This window comes from Pelodiscus sinensis, chromosome 2 (assembly GCF_052426305.1).
Source record: "Pelodiscus sinensis isolate ZL-2025 chromosome 2, ASM5242630v1, whole genome shotgun sequence".
NCBI classification, from domain to species: domain Eukaryota; kingdom Metazoa; phylum Chordata; order Testudines; family Trionychidae; genus Pelodiscus; species Pelodiscus sinensis.
In genome coordinates this window covers 8,434,870-8,451,285 of record NC_143053.1, presented here as the reverse complement: position 1 = coordinate 8,451,285, position 16,416 = coordinate 8,434,870, and the positions used below count along the sequence as shown (strand labels likewise).

General features: G+C 48.5%; 1 protein-coding gene across 5 annotated transcripts in view; it reads right to left on the bottom strand.

Annotated features, from left to right (window-relative positions):
• Positions 1-15,149, bottom strand: part of PTP4A3 (protein tyrosine phosphatase 4A3) — a 170,086-nt gene extending 154,937 nt beyond the window's left edge. For 2 of the 5 annotated variants that reach the window (XM_075920037.2, XM_075920039.2), the window contains exons 1-2: positions 14,996-15,148; positions 6,628-6,740 (exon numbers count right to left, since the gene is read on the bottom strand). The gene's annotated coding sequence lies outside the window, so the exon portion shown is untranslated. Of the gene's footprint in view, positions 1-6,627; positions 6,741-14,995 lie in introns of all 5 variants that reach the window. The other 3 variants (XM_075920040.2, XM_075920038.2, XM_075920041.2) reach the window with 2 other exon arrangements.
• Between the last annotated feature and the right edge of the window lie 1,267 nt (positions 15,150-16,416).

The following is a 16,416-nucleotide window of genomic DNA, read 5'->3' as shown; positions in this document are numbered from 1 at the left end:
TCAAATCTGTAACCTACAGAATGTTTCAATGGTGTTAAAAATACTGGGCTGGCTTCACAGTGTCAGCTGGAGTGATCTGGTCTCATGACTCAGCTGGGGGGTGGGGTGGGAGCAGTTCTTGGCCCCCATGGTCTGTCACTCCAGAATCCCAGGTCTGCCAAGGACGTGCAGTGTGACCTCAGGCCAGATGTGTGATACTATCTGTAAAGATGGGCAGCAAGAGCGAGTTGCATCTCCAGCGAGGCTGGGACGATGAAGTGTCAGTCATGCACTTGGAATAATAAATAAAGCTGTGTGAGGTACAAAACAGGATCTGGTTCCCGGTTTGGGGGGGTTGTTTTTTTTCAATTCCCTCCCCCCACACACGCTGCTTTACAAAGGAAGAAAAGACTGCTAGCTGAAGGTTTCTGCAGCTGGCTTTCCAGACCCAGACAGGACTAGCCCGCCTATGAACTAAGAATGTGTCTTTTGATCACAAGTGCTCAGCTCACAGACGCACACGCAAGCAGACTGTAGCAATACAAAAGCGAGAGAGATCTTTTATAATTGCAAAGTACGTCCCTCTAAGCAGATAACAAGACCTGTATGCAGCTCTGGTGCAAGAGCAGGAGCTGTACCCCTGAGGACATCTCAAAACATTTTATCCCCATGTGGGGAGGTGGCACTACACAAAGATGCTAAATGATCTGTCCATTTGCAGAATGATTCCTCCCCCCTTCATTTCTGCTAGACTAAAGTGACCTCCAGCTAGCTCGCTAGAGTTTCCATTTTGGTTCGGCCACTCTACTCTTCCTCTAAGCTTGGCTCTATTATGAAAGCACTTGCAGGGGTGACTCGATAGCACGGAAATTCTGGTGAGGTGGCAGGGCCAGAAATCCCCCTTTTCCCACCGTAATGACTGAATCGAGACTTCGTATCTGACAACACTTCAGAGGGCAAATGAGTTTTCTTTCTCTGCTTGCTTTTGCTAGAGAAACATTTCAAGAGTCTCCTTTTTGTAGATTCCGCATCCCCTTCTCACGTTTCTTTCATCTCCTCTAGTCTACAGATTCTCAGCAGAGTAGGAAGTTACAAAAGGTCTGAGGATGGGGAAAGGCTGCTACCACATTCCTTTTCTTTATGGCTAATGCAACTTTCTCTGTCACTCGATCTTCAACCACTTCCCCACAAATATGCACTCTCTGTGATTACTACCCAAATCAGAAATCAGGGTAAGCTCCCTCCCGCCCACCACCACCTTCCCTTTCTGATCCCTGGTCCAGGACACCACCGAGTCCACTGGGTCAGAGAAAAATGCATCTAGTCTCCACAGTCTGCAGTATCAGATGACCCCAAGACCACAGGTGCTCACTAGCTTCCAGGAAGCCTCAAAAAAGTGAAGCACAAAAAAGAAGAGCAAGATAAAATATAGGATCTGCCATATCTCCAGATCAGATCATTTACCCATCAAGTTTGATACAATGCCTTCTGCAACAATCAACAGCTGACAGTTTAGAGAAAGGAAGTAAAACCAGTCAACCACGTTCTTTATGATTATATAATCAATGCATTGAGTAGGAATGTGAACAACTAGTCGACTATCTGATAAGCAAATGCTTATCAGATAGTCAACACACTAGTCAACTAGTCGCTTCTCTCCCTCCCACCCCAAAGAGGTAGCCAGGGGAGGGAGAAAGAGGTGTGTTTCAAAGCAGCAGCGCTGCATGAAGCCCAGGGTCAGCTGAGGACCCTTCTAATCCTGGGCTCCATGTGGCACTGCCACTTTGAAAAGCCACACGGAGCCTGACACCAGGCTCGCTGCAGCGTTTCAAAGCAGGCAGCACCACATGGAGCCAGTGGGGACTTGGAGTCCCCAGTTGACCCTGGGGCTGTTGCTACACTTCAAAGGTGGAGGTGCCCTTATCAACTAATTAAATAGTCAATGCAAATTGCATCGACTATTCGATTATCCAATTAATCTAAATTTACTATCCCTAGCATAGAGAGGGAATCCCCTTCCTGATCTCTGCAATCAGCTGATGTCCTGATGAATGAGAATGTAGCTTAGCTACTGGCAGGAAGAAAAGGGAACAGACTGTGTCATGTCAGGTTGCTCAAGGCTAAAATATCTAGTTTGACTCCCAATCTGACATCTTCCCTAAAACATGCAGGCGAGCTCAACTAGAAGACTTTGAGTCAACCTTCCAAAGCATACAGTACTATGCATGAGAACTGCTGTTTCCCAGTTTCTTCCCACCCCACTGGCAACAGGACAACACATAAAAACTGCTTTCAGCTCCCAAGTTAAGCATCCTGCGAACTTCAGTGACGTACAGAAGAAATGATCAGGCAATATGAAAAAGCTGAGATACATCAAATTCACCACTGATCAGAAGAGATACCAAAGCACAAAGACTTAAGAGATAAAATGGATCCCTTACCCCAGGCCTTTCTAATCACCCAATGTCATGGGAAACTAAACCTGACATCCAAACAGTAAAGATATAAGAGACTAAGAGGAAAAAAAATATTTCTAAGATAAAAACTTGCCTTCAAGGAAAACAGTTGGCTACAGACACTGCACAGCTGCAGACACCCCCTCTCAATCCCATGCCTCCTGCATAGACTTGGAATTCGAAGGGAGGAGATAATGCAGCTGATTTCTGCAAGCTGCTCTTAGCAAAGTGGCCCAGTAATCTTGAAATTCAGACAGTTCCTAGGAACTTGTCTGCAGACTCCACACAACTCTTACGTAAAGTGCACACACAGCAATTCATTACATCAGTATCTCTTCTCCAATTATTTTTCCTGCCTCAAACTCACATACTCTCCAAACACTTTCTATGAGAGAGGAGTAAAATCCTACACTATCTGACCGGAAAATCCTGCTTACCCTCAAGATACCAACACTACTACCTTTGGTGGTGTTAATCAAGACCTCAATGCCCTTTATGTCATTTATGAGTGCATAAGACATCTGTAGGATGAATAAACTGGTACAGAGAGATTTCTTTGACTGGGGAACAAGTCTTGCAGATCTGGGGAAGTGGTAGATGTGGTATACCTTGATTTTAGTAAGGCTTCTAATACTGTCTTGCATTACCTTCTCATAAACAAACTAGTGAAATGCAACCTAGATAGAGCTACGATGAAGTGGGTACTGAACTGGTGGGAAAATGATTTCCAGAGAGTAATTATCAGTGGTTCATAGCCAAGCTGGAAAGAGCATATTCAGTGGTGTTCTGTAGCAATTAGTTCTGGGTCTAGCTCTTCAATATCTTCTTCGATGATTTAGATAATAGCATAGAGAATACATTGATACAGTTTGCGGAGGATACCAAGCTGAGAAGTGCTTTGGAGAATAGGGTCATAATTCAAAATCATTTAGACAAACTGGAGAAATGGCCTGAAGTAAACAGGACGACGTTCAATAAGGACAAATGCAAAGTACTTCACTTAGAAAGGAGCAATTAGTTGCACACATACAGAATGGGAAATGACTGCCTAGGAAGCAGTACTGTGGAAAGGGAACAGGATCAACCAGGCAGGAGGAGTCACCGTGGAACACAAGACAAATATGAGCCAAAAGTGTTAACATGGTGGGAAAATAAAAGCCAACATAATTCTGGGATGCATTAACAGAAGTGTTGTGAGCAAGACATGAGAAGTGATTTTGATGCTCTACTCTGCACTGATTAGGCCTCAGCTGGAGTACTGTGTCCAGTTCTGGGCACCCCATTTCAGGACAGTTGCGGACAAACTGGAGAAAGTCCATAGAAGAGCAACAAAAATGATTCATGGTCTAGAAGGCATGACCTATGGGGGAAGATTGAAAAAAATGAATTTGTTTTAGTCGGGAGAAGAGGAGACCAAGAGGGGACATGGTAACAGTTTTCAAGTATATAAATCACTGTCACAAGGAGGAGAGCAAAGTTATTCTCTTTAACCTCTGAGAAAAGGACAAAACGTAATGAGCTTAAATTACAGGAAGGGTGGCTTAGGCCTGCAGTCCCAACTGAAACTCTCACCCCCTGCACCCCAACACTCTGTCCCAACTCTGAGCCCCCTTCCACATCCCAAACCCCTCATCCCTGGCCCCAGCCCCATCCCAGAATCTGCACCCCAAACCAGAGCCTTCATTTCCCCACACCCCAACACTCTGCCCCATCCCTGAACCCCAAGCCCCCTCCCACACTCCAAACCCTTTGGTCCCACTTGCACCACACATCACCTCCATGTGTGTGCAAAAGAAAACGGATTCCGCACATGGACACAAAAAATTATACGGAACACTGGTTGTAACAATGGGGGAGGGGAGGTGTCCAACCAAAAGGAGGTTGTGGGAGATTACAAAGCTGTTGTAGAGAGCAGGGGGCATCACCAGACTGTCACCCCCACTTCTGGTTCCTGCAGCTGAGAGAAGTTCTAGGAGGTGGCTCTAATGTGCCAAAAGCAGTTGTGCAGGGGAAGTGGTCTTCCTGGCTCTCCCCAGCCCCGCTGACTAGCAGCTGGAGCTCAGCCTATGCCCCCATCCTGGCCCTCTCCCTCCCCTTCAGTAGCTAGATTTCACAGGGCAGGTCTGACGTCATGGTCTGTGGCATGTTTTTCCATGTCCATAAAACTGGATATTCATCATCAGGGTCAGTGTTGCAGCAACGGCTCCCAATGAAGATAACAAGCTTTATCAGCAGCTAGCTGTGCAGCAGTGATAGTAACTTCAGAATTTGCTTTGGTTTTTTAATCCCTGAAGAAGTGTGTCCACAAATAACTCCCCCCCCCCCTCCACCCACTCCCCGTCCCTCCCAGGGCAGTTCAGAACTGTATTTAGATCACTCATTGTCTTGTTCCAGTCTGTCCCCAACCATTTAATACGGATCTCCTCTGGGCCCTCCTAGAATCTAGCTTTGTTTGGCAAGAGCAGGCTTTTTTGACATTCCCATCCTCCTGAACAGACTTCTGGTAGCCATTGTCTTTCCATCTTCTTTCAAACACATCCTCTAATCTATATCTAGACCACTTCATGTTGCTTGTGCCACATGAGACCCAAGATCTAGGATCTCTAAAATGTTTGCAGAAATCAGAGACCAGCAGAACAATGTCAACGAAACACAGGCATTTTAGAAGGAGCAGTTAGAAAACCATCCCCTTGCAACTCATACTGTAGCCCTGAGCTAGAACTTGAAAGAAATTAGCACCAACTATTAGCATCTGTCCAAAGCGAAGAGAAACACAAAGGAACACACACACACACACAGCAATACTTGTTTTAAAAAAAGTACTTTTGGTTTTAAACTCGCATGCATTTTATTAACAACAGGTAAGGTTATTTTTTAAAAAGGGGCTATGATTTTAAACGGGGTGCTTCTTTAATTCATAAACTCAAAAGGCTGAGAGCGTGGAAGAGGGGGAGAGCGATCCCTTCCCCACCCGTGGTCCTTCTGTTTATGTCCATGTGTGGAATGCATTTTATGATGTGTACCAAACATGATGAGCAACACACCCCTTCCATATTGGTACACAGAACAAAATTCATTCTGCACATGGACGATCTGAGGCAAGGGTGGTGCTGAGGGGTTTGGGTGTGGGAGGGGGCTCAGGGTTGGGGGGAAGAGAGCTCCGGCCGAGTGTGCAGGCTCTGGGATGGAGCTGGGGATGAAGCGTTTGGAGTGTAGGAGGGGAACCCAAGCTGGGGTAACAGGCTGGGAGTGCAGGCGTGAGCTCAGAGCAGAGGGGTGGGGTGCCATGTCTGGGCAGGAGTAGTGTGCAGGAGGGGGCTCAGGGTTCGGACGTGGGATCTAGAGTAGTGGAAGGGGCTCAGGGCTGGGACAGGAGATTGATGTGTGGGGCCCTTACCCGAGGCAGCCCCCATTAATGGGGGGAGGGTGGGAAACAGGTGGCGCCGTGCTGCCCTACTCTTACCTGTAGGCACCACCCCCCACACTCCCATTGATCGTGATTCCAGGCAGGGAGCTGCCATGACTGGAGGAGACACGCACTCCTCCGGCCACAGCAGGGCAAGCGGGCAGCTCGACCTCTCTCCCAGACATGGGAGCTCAGCACATCACAACCCTGAGTCGCTACACAGGGCTTATTAGGCAGCGGCGCAGCTTAGAGGTAACCTTGGGGCCCAGACCTGACCCCATGTCAGATTGACATACAGCATAATGTTGTCTGAGTGTTTTAACCAGATAAACAAACCAGCTCTGCAGGGTTAACACCCAATACAGCAGGGATCTCAAACTTCCAGACCATGTGCCAGCCCTAGCCGGAGCAATTACACGATCTGGGACTCTCAGCAGGACAAGAGAGGGGAGGACCTGTCTGTTACCATCGCACAAGCCCGTTAAGGGTGAGGTTTACCAGTGAACCAGTTAAAAATTCACATCCCTACATAGTATAAGAATTTTTCTTTTTAAAAAAAATCAGTGAATCTTTCTAGGGTGCTGTCAGATCACCTAATTATCAGCCCATGTGCCAGTGACATTTTTAAACTTTGCAAACGTCACAGAAATATCACTAAACAATTAAACGGAATGTATTCTGTTTGCTGGAGTGTGGCCATGAGGACCACCTACAACAGGTCTTGCTCAGGTATGGGCCCAAAAAACTTCTCAATGGATGGCTGATTATTAATCAGAGGGCTGTTACCTGTTCTCAAAGCACCAACTGGTTCATGGAGCTGCATTTACTCATGCTTCCTCTCAGGTGCAGTAAATTCTCAGCAGAAGGTAACATGCAACATCCCCAAGAGATGGCACTGCCTAGAATAAAATGAAGAAATAGGCACTTGTAACTGAGAATTGGTCATTGCTGAAAATGACCCTAAAAATATACCCTAAAAATGATCGGTTAGATCAGCGCTACTCAACATGCAGCCCACGGCGTGGTTTGGGTTTACAGTGCAGTTTGGGTTGATATGTGTTTGAGCAGTTAAATTCCTGGACTGTTGTGAAGACAAAACAAAAAACAAAAATCAGTCAATATAATGGTCTTCTGTTGATATGCATTTTAGTTAAATTCCTGGACTGTCTTTGCTCATTAAAAGTGCTGTCATAGGGGTGGAAATCGGGTAAATCTTGCATTTTATTAGTATCAGCAGAACTGACTTAAACCGGGCCTGTGTGTTGTGTAGTCTTGCCTTAATCTTTGTATTCATGCCCGTCAGTGTGAAAGAAGCTGTTTGCATATATATTTGCATGTATGTGCAACCACACTTACGTTGCAGCCTTCAGCATGTGCTGTGAGTATCATTGTGGCCCCTGGGGCTTCCAAAGTTAAGTAGCCATGGGGTAGATATTAATTTTTTCTGCATTATCTTTAGAGGAGAATAACACAGCAAGCTCTCATATCTGAGAGCTGTCACCTACTGGGGGGTTGTGCCCACTGCTCGCTAGGCTCGCCTACCCCTTCTCTCGGGGCAGGTATCTGGCTAGGAGCGGGCTGATGCTGCAGGGTCTCGACAGAAGGGGTGAGGGAGTGGAGCCTGGATGGTAGAGGGGACCCAGTGCAGCCCAAAGTGAGGGCTCGGGCTCAGATAGCGGAGGGGACCCAGGCTCAGCACCTCCCGCCTAGCGGCACAGCCCCCCAGGCATGAAGCAGGAGCCAAAACTGGAGCAACCCATGCGCAGAAGGGATGGCGCCGGGGCTGGCCACAGCAAGCGGCTGAAAACAGAGGCGGAGACGTGAGGACACAGATGACATGATATCACTGTCGTCCCACCGGAAAACATTTTATCTATCTATCTATAAAGACATAACCATAAAGCTGTGTACAGATTGTTCAAGATCCAAACCACTTCCCACTGAAGTCAATGGAAGACTTTCTGATGGCCAACATCCTCGTTTTGTGGAAGGTACGTCTTCATAAAGCTATCCTGAGTAATTACATTGAATTTACACTGAACTCCTGCACGTGAAAACCCTCATGCTCAGTGTGATGGCACATCGGGGAGCCCCCGACCCTACACTCCTGTCTGCAGCCAGATGTGACTCAGTCAGGCCGTAGAACAGAAGGGTTATTTGCTTCTCACAGATACAGCACAGCACAGGCTAAACATTGCCACAGGAGCCAGGGCAGATAGCCTTAGTTCCCTTGCGGGGGAGGGGTTCACAGGCCCTTGAACCCCCCCTGTCTGGACTTAGTCTGCTTCCTTCATGCTTGTCTCCCCCAAGACTAAAGCAATCCCCAGCAACTGGTCCCTGAGCCCCCACGCAGCTCTGCCTGCTCCATTGTCCTGCTCCCAGACCAAAGGTGATTAATGTCTATCAGGGATAGTCTAGACAGTATTTGGTCCTGTCATGAGGGCAGGGGACTGGACTCGATCACCTCTCAAGGTCCCTTCCAGTCCTAGTATTCTACAATTCTAAGGTGAATCTTTTGTCACCTGGTCCCCAGGAAGTGAGACACTAACATACTTCCACAATGAGTCATGTCTGGCCGCCCCCCCCCCGCCATGCAGAGAGACCTGGGGGGGACCTAATGTACACCCACACACACTATACCCCCCCCACTAAGTGACACTCAGCCCCACCCAAGGGCCTGCACACCCCAACTGGTACCCGCACCCCAACCTGCACCTCAACCCCCAGGAATGCTCACAAAATCGGCCCTCCAAACAATTTCCATAACGAGATGTGGCCCTCAGGCCAAAATGTTTGCCCCCCCTTCTCTATGGTACTACAAATAATAAGAGCGAAAACAAGCCGCATGAGAAAGAGAATCTGTTCACATATCCTAGCATTTAAATAGTCACAACAAGGCTTTGTCACACACCTCACGTAAATGAGCAGGGTGGTAGTAGGGTGAGTTCACAGCTTTGCTGTTGATCTGGTTTAGCTGGAGACTTTTTTAAAAAAAGTTTTGCAAGTCTAGGTTATCAGGACAACAGCAGAACACCTGAGAAAGCAATGGAGAAGGGCAGCAGCAACAGAACTAGGCAGACTTCAGTTCTTGTCTACACATAAAGCTGTACCAGTTTAACAAAAAGTATGTATTTTTTAACCCCACACATACATCCAGTTCCGTTCTGCATTGGTAAGGGACCTCTTTAAACCAAGTCAATATAAACCAGGTTTAAATTCAAGAATGTCCACATTCAGGTTGCACCAGCTTAAATAAACCGTTTTTTAAAACAATGCCGCTTGCTATGAGGATCAGCACTTGCATTGTTGGGATGTCTGTGCTGTGTGAGTTCTAATGAAACATTTACACTCTCCCTCCTGCAAATTACCTTAGCTGTGCCAACCTCACCCTCCTGCCGCAAAAATCCTGTGTCATGGGGCACAAAGAAAGTAGAGCTTCATTGGGAATTGTCAAAGATAACAAACGCCCATGCTCACTAGTGATTTTTCAGTCATAGAGATAGATGATTGTTTAACTTTCCCTCTCCAAGGACCAATTCCTCAGCAAGTGCTATTCTGTAGGTTTCTTTAATCACCTGTTTGGGTAATTGATGAGCATGGGGTCTTGAGATGCTATGTTCACCCACACACTCTTGCCAGTAAAATAGCTAAAGAAACTTTCCATCTAACTTGGAAAAAAACAAACACTCCCAACTGAGAATTTTACAAAATAATAAGCAAGTGAAAACAAATGAAGTTTTAGCTTTGCAGACACAGAGTAAAGATATGGAAAGATTACTATGATGGAGAACAAGTGATTAAGCAGCTGTTGGCTCTCAGTTGTACGCCAGAATTTAACATTTAAATTTTTTTTAATTAAATGTCTAATCCTTATGGTTGAGAAACAAACCTTCCAAACCAACCAAATTTAGCTTGATGCAGCTGGTCTTTCTGAACTGCAAGCACACAGCTTGAAACAGTAGCTCAAAAGAGCATGAATTACCACATTCTTCTCCGCTGGTTAATGATGCACTGCCAGGTGCTGCCAAAAGTTGCTAAAGTGCAAATACATCTGTATTAAGCATTTGTGAAATACAGCATAGAGTCCCAACTCAGTAAAATCTCACAGTTCTGAATTTAATTCCAGCTGTTGCAGAATACAACACGCGTGACACAAATCAAGGTGCCGTACTGAAGATTTTAAACCTAGTTGGCTGCAAAGTAAGGGATATTATTAGGGGAGTCAGTTACACACATGAGGTATCAGCTTCCACTGATGTGTGGTGTGTAACTGCCCCGGCCATCAATAACTGCATCCCTATAAGCCTACGTTTAAAGTAGGAGCCCTTTACCACTCGGGGAATAGCTGTATACTCTACCGACAAAGAACTCTTAGCTTAGACACAGTTATACTGGTCACCACACTAGGGGCTTCTGCTAGCACAGCTGTATTGAACATGAATTGTGTCTTTTCTCACCCCTGACTGTCACAGCGGGGCTGACAGAAGTCTGTAGTGTGGACCAAGTCTACAGCTTGTATTCTCGCTGAACAAGTTTACCAAAGACAGACGCACAAAAATACCCCATTCATTCCCCTTAAATCTCAGTTCTTCTGAAGTGGGTCTGGCCCACAAAAGCTCATCACCTAATAAATCATCTTGTTAGTCTTTATAGTGCTACATAGTCCTGTTTTTTGTTTCAGTTACACCAGACTAACACGGCTACATTTCTATTACTATTCCTCTGAGTGGGAAATTAAAATTGATTTAGAAGCTGACAGTAATATAAACCCCAAGATTTGAGCTAATTGCAGGGATTAGTAATTCTGGTTGGACAAGATATACACACCACACGCATTTTGAAATAAGACACCAACATCTAGACCTAATGTCTCACAAGGGTCTGACCGACAATGCTAACAATTTGAATCTACCTAGGACCCAAAATGATGGTCACACGAAGGAAGAATTGTACACTGTACACATGTGCGTGCATGTGCTCCAAGACATAGACACAGCCCCAAAGAACCAGAAAAGAAACAAAGGCAGATGGGCAAAGCATTCCTACATAAGTGACTTGACAAATGTCATAGCTGTTCAGTGGCAGAAGTGAAATCGGAACTCAGGACTCCTGATTTCAACCCCAAACTTGTCCACTACACCATATTCCTTTACCATTTTCCTTGGCAATAAACTCAAGGCATTCAAATGTAAACAGTCTGTAATAATTTAAGTAAAATGCACGGCTTGGGAGGGAAACTGAGGGCTTGTCTACATGTAGAGCGATGCAGCCATGGCACTGTAGTGAAAACACTACTACACCAACAAGAAAGCTTCTCCTGTTAGTGCAGGTCAGAGGTGGGGAGCCTGCAGTCCATGGGCCACATCCAGCTCACTGCTTCATTTCTTCCAGCTCACACAAGCCTCTGCACCGCGGACAGGAAGCCCCAAGCCTCAGCACACACCCACCCCTTCCTGCAGGGCTGGAGCCACAAGCACTGGCTTGCTAACATGTCCCTGCAGCCCCTAAGCAGAGGAGGGAAATCAGGGAAGTTCGGAATGCTGCCCTTGATCTCAGAGCGACTCCCCAGCTCCCGCTGACTGGAAACCACAGCCAACGGGAGCTGCAGGGTGGTGCCTATGGGTGCACACAGAGCCTTCTAGCCCCTCCACCCAGGGACTGGACATGGCAGCAGCTTCCAGGAGCATTGCAGAGTGCGGGGCAGACAGGTTAGCCCCGCTGAGCTGCCAACTGGGAGCTACCAGAGGTACGTGCTACTCAACCAGAGCCTTGACGTCTTTCCTGCACACTAACGCTCTGACCCTGGTCAGAACCACCTCCTGCACCCGAACTCCCTCCTAGACCCTGCACACCCACCCACACTCCCTCCCAGAGCCCATACTCTGAACCTCCTCCTGCACCCCAACCTGTCCTAGCCCTGTCGTCACCCCTACCCCAGCCCTGAGTCTCCTCCTACACCCCAAACTCCTCATCCTAAATCCCCACCTCAAAGCTGGAGCCTTCACCTCAAGCGCCTGCCCTAGCTCAAAGCTCCATCCTGCACACGGAAGCCCTGATTTCTGGCCCCAAACCTCCAACTCCCCCCAGCAATATGTGGCCCCCAACTAATTTTGCCTGTGGCCCCTGACAGAAAAAAGGTTCCCTACTCCTCGTGTAGTTAATCCAACTCTGCAGGAGGCAGTAGCAATAACACAGTGCTAACTACAAAGGGGGAAGGGGCGGTTAGGTTCGTATAACTATTGCTCAGGGAGATGGATTATTCATAACCCAGACAATGTAGATAACAATGTAGATGTTAGGGATGTACAAAACCTTTTTAAAAAGTAACCACATAATTTAAAAATCTGAGACGTTAAACACGCTCCGGGCTCCCCAGGAGCAGGGCTGGTAGCCAGAGCCGGTAGCCAGAGCCAGCATGCACCAGAAACTGGCTTATAGTATAGGGATGTGAACGAGTACTCAAGTAGCCAATAAGCCTAGGCTTATCGGTTAATCTTCTTGACTACTCGATTTCACCTCCCCCTTGCTGCCTCTGCACCAGAGGCGGGGGGGTAGAAGAGGAAGAGTGAAAGCAGAAATCAGTGCTGGGGGAAGCTGTCTAAAAAAATGGTTTCTCCCAGCAATGGCTCTGCAGTGCCACCTGGCCTACAGGTGTTCCGCATCCCACAGAGCAGCCTCTGTCTAACTCTATGGCAAGCCTGGGCCAGCTGCAGACAGATGCTGCTTGCAGCAGCCTCCCCCGCTCCTTCCCAGTAGCCTCTGTCCACAGGGAGACAGGGACTGCTGCCATCCCGCACTGCTGCCTCTGTATCAGAGGCAGCAGCACGGGGTGCCAGGTGGGAGCCAGTCTGCAAGGGGAGCTGGGTTTTAAACTGGCTTCCCTCACAGACCAACTCCCGCCTGTCATCCTGGGCTGCTGCCTCTGATACAGTTTGATTCAGAGGCAGCAGCAGCGCAGGGTGGCAGAGGGCTCCCTGAAAATGGGGCAGGAGTGCACTGGCTTCCAGCCCCACCCTCGGGGACTATAGACAAATCAACTAACCACTAAGAATTCATGCAGTTAGTTGACCTTTCTATGACCTTTCCATAAGAAATTTCTATTTCTTATACCATCCCTAGTATACGTTTGTAGTGCAGACCTGGCCAAAGAAACGTGTCTCTAACATTTAAACACACATTCTCATGATGGCAATTGGATGACAACTGAAAGATGCTGGGGACTTTTACCAGCCTAGTCTTTGTTTGCTTAAAAATTAAACTAATGTCAAGGAAAAAGCCAACAAAAGATACTCAAGCAAACTAGAACCTTGACAGTTATGTGTAGCCATTGCTACTTTTACCATGCAGCACCTACTCATGTGCCACTGCAAATCAGGTACTGTATACAGCAGTGGTCCCCAACATTTTGGGGCTGCCGGGCGCCTGGGGGCGGGGCCGCTCACGCGCTGCACGTACGGTGGTGGGGTCGCTCACAGGCCAAGTGACTGGGGGCGGGGCCAAGCATGCGCAGCATGCCCGGGGCCGGCACTGGCATGTGCCGTGACCCCGGGCAGGGGCTGCCCAGGTGCCGTGCGCCCGGGGCGGGCACCTGCTGCACGCCTGGGGGCGGGGCAGCCCAGATTGCTCCGCAGGCACACATAAATGGCCCGGCGGGCACTATGGCGCCCGCGGGCACCGCGTTGGGGACCACTGGTATACAGCCCCATATCCCATCCCATATACATTAAGAACACAAAAATGGACATACTGGGTCAGATCATCTAGCCTAATACACAGTCTCCTGACGATGCTAATGTCAGATGCTTCAGAGGGAACAAACAGGGCAATTATTGTGTGATAATAATTGTTGTCCAGTCCCAGGTTCTAGCAGTCAAAGGCTTAGGGACAATCCAGAGCAGAAAATTACATCCCTGACTGCTTTGGCTAATTGTCATCAAAGGGGGAGGGGACAGAAAATCAAGTCAGTTATGCTGTTGACCTTTACAATATCTCCTGGCAACAATTTCTACCAGTTGACTTTGCATTGTGCGAAGAAGTATTTCCCTGTTTGTGTTACACCTGATGCTTAATTATTTCATCAGGTGACCCTGATTCTTGTGTTATGTGAAAGGATACATTACACTTCCTTAGCTACTTTCTTCACACTAGTCATGAGTCTATAATCCCCCCCACCTTAATCATCTCTGTTCTAAGATACATGGTCCCCATCGTTTCTGTCACTCCTCATATGAAAGTTGTTCCAAACCCCTAGTAATTGTTTGCCCTTTTCTGTATTCTTTCCAATTCTTTTTTAAAAATGAGGAGACCAGAACGGCATGCAGTATTCTATCTTTACTGTCTCATTACCTACCCCTTTCCTAATGGTTCCTAACATTGTTAGCCTTGTTTGTTTCTTTTGGCCTACCACTACACACTGAGTGGATGTATCCAGCAAACTATCTATGGAGACTCCAACATCCTGACTCCATCATTTTGGATGCAGAGCTGAAATTATATCCCAATGTGCATGATTTTACACGTATTGCTGATAAGTTCCATCAGCCATTTTGCCGCCTGATCACTCACTTTTGCGAGATCTCTTTGCAGGCAGCTTTGGACTTCACCAAGTCATTCTGTATCCTCTGCAAACGCTGCCACCACCCGGCCTGCCCCGTTTTCCAGGTTATCGGTGAACAAGCTGAAGAGCCCGGGGCCGGTCCAGCTCCTGGAGGTGCTCTGCTATTTACCGCTCGCCAGGCGGAAAACGGACCGTTTATTCCTACGCTTTGTTTGCTGAAAGGGCAGCGAGGCATCCTGCTTGGGGCGGCCGCAGCCCCACCGACTTCCTCCAAGCGCAAACATGTTCGGCGGGACGCTACCTCGCGCAGGATGCTCCTCGCCCGGGCGCACACCAGGACACCTCCCTCCCAGGGAGGCACTGGGCCAGCGGCAGGACGGGGGCTGCAGCGCGCCCCCCTTGCCGGCGACTCGCCCCGTTGCACGGCGCCCTGTGCACGGCGTGCCCAACTGGAGAGCGGGGCAGGGCGCGCTGCGGGGAGCAGAGGGGCGCCCACGCCCGGGGAGGGGGGCTCGTTCCCAGCGTGCACACGACGCGCCCCCCAAGTCCCGCACCCGGGGGTCCCCCGCCCCATTGTGGCCCCCCCCCCCCCCTCACCTGCTTGCGCCGCGCCGACCCTGCCAGGGCGCTGCCGCAGCAGCAGCAGCGGCTCGCGCACTCCCGCCCCGCGCCGCACGCGCTCGCTCCCTGGACCGCTGACGGAGCTCCGGCGCGCGCTCGCGCTCCCACGCGCCTGGGCCCCAGTCCCTCTGCGGCGCGCTCCACCCCCTCCCCGCTGGTTCGGAGGCGGGTGGGCGCAGGGGAGGGGGGCAGATGGCGTCACGTGGGAGGGGGAGGGGGAGAGTGAGAGCAGGAGGGGGAGGGGCAAAAGGAGAGTAAGAGGGGGAGGGGCAAGGGGGAAGAAGAATAAAAGGGAGAGGGGGCAGGGACAAGGAGTAGGAGTGAGAAGGAAGGAAGGAAGGAAGGGGGGGGGGGGGAGAGATAAAAGGCAGGAGCAGAAAGGAAGGGGAAAGAGAAGAGAAGCGAAGCGAAGTGGAGGGGGAGAAAAGAAGATGAAAGTGGAAGGGGGGGGGCAGAAGGTGCTGAGGTTGCAAAGAAGGCATGGAAGTGAGGAGGCCTTGTGTATTTGCAAGATAGGCCCAGTTTCTACAGGCTAGTTTTACATTCAGTTTTTATCCCAAGTGTTACCTATGGTGCTTCCCCCCCCCAAGTTCAAGGAGCATTTCGGTTAGCTGTTATCGGGCTAGTAACACAATGGTTAACTCATACACTAACCTGCAAATTCAGTGCCTTGGAGGAAGAAGTTAGGGAATCTGTGAGAAATCCCAGATGGGGTTAAACTGCACCACATGTTGGAAAATGATTGTACAGCGTAATGTCACGCGCGCATTTCTCCAAACGGGACTATCCCTACAAATACACCCAGACCTTGGAATTAACTATTGAATTAACTAATGTATAAGTTCAGCACTACCCTCTGCTGGAGGGAATCTGGACTGTCCAACTGTGTGTCACAGGTTCTATACAAAAAGCACCTGAAGGTGACTCACGCTTAGCACAAGTAGAAAAGGCATCATTCAAAGCCCACTGACTTTTGAAAGATTTGAGTTCTAGCCCTGCTAGCAGACGCCAAGTGGGCATGCTGGCAGCATGTTGACAACAGTAGGTAGGTAAGGGTTTGTATGTAATAACCTGACATAAATGATCTTTCTTCTGGAGTACAGTGGTCAACTCACTTTAAACTGAGATGAAATGTTCAGAGACATACAACAAAGATGACTAGAGGTACTTACACATTGTGTGAGATTCCAAAAGCTATGTATGGGAAGGAAAAGAATTAAAATATGAAGAAGAGTCACTTGACTGATGTGTTCATTGATGAGAAAGGGTAGTGTTACCTGATTTCACTGGAGAACAACCCAGGGTTACACGGGGGCTGTGTCTACACTGGCATGAATTTCCGGAACTGCTTAAAACGGAATACTATTCCGTTTTCAGTTTTTCCGGAAAAGGAGCAT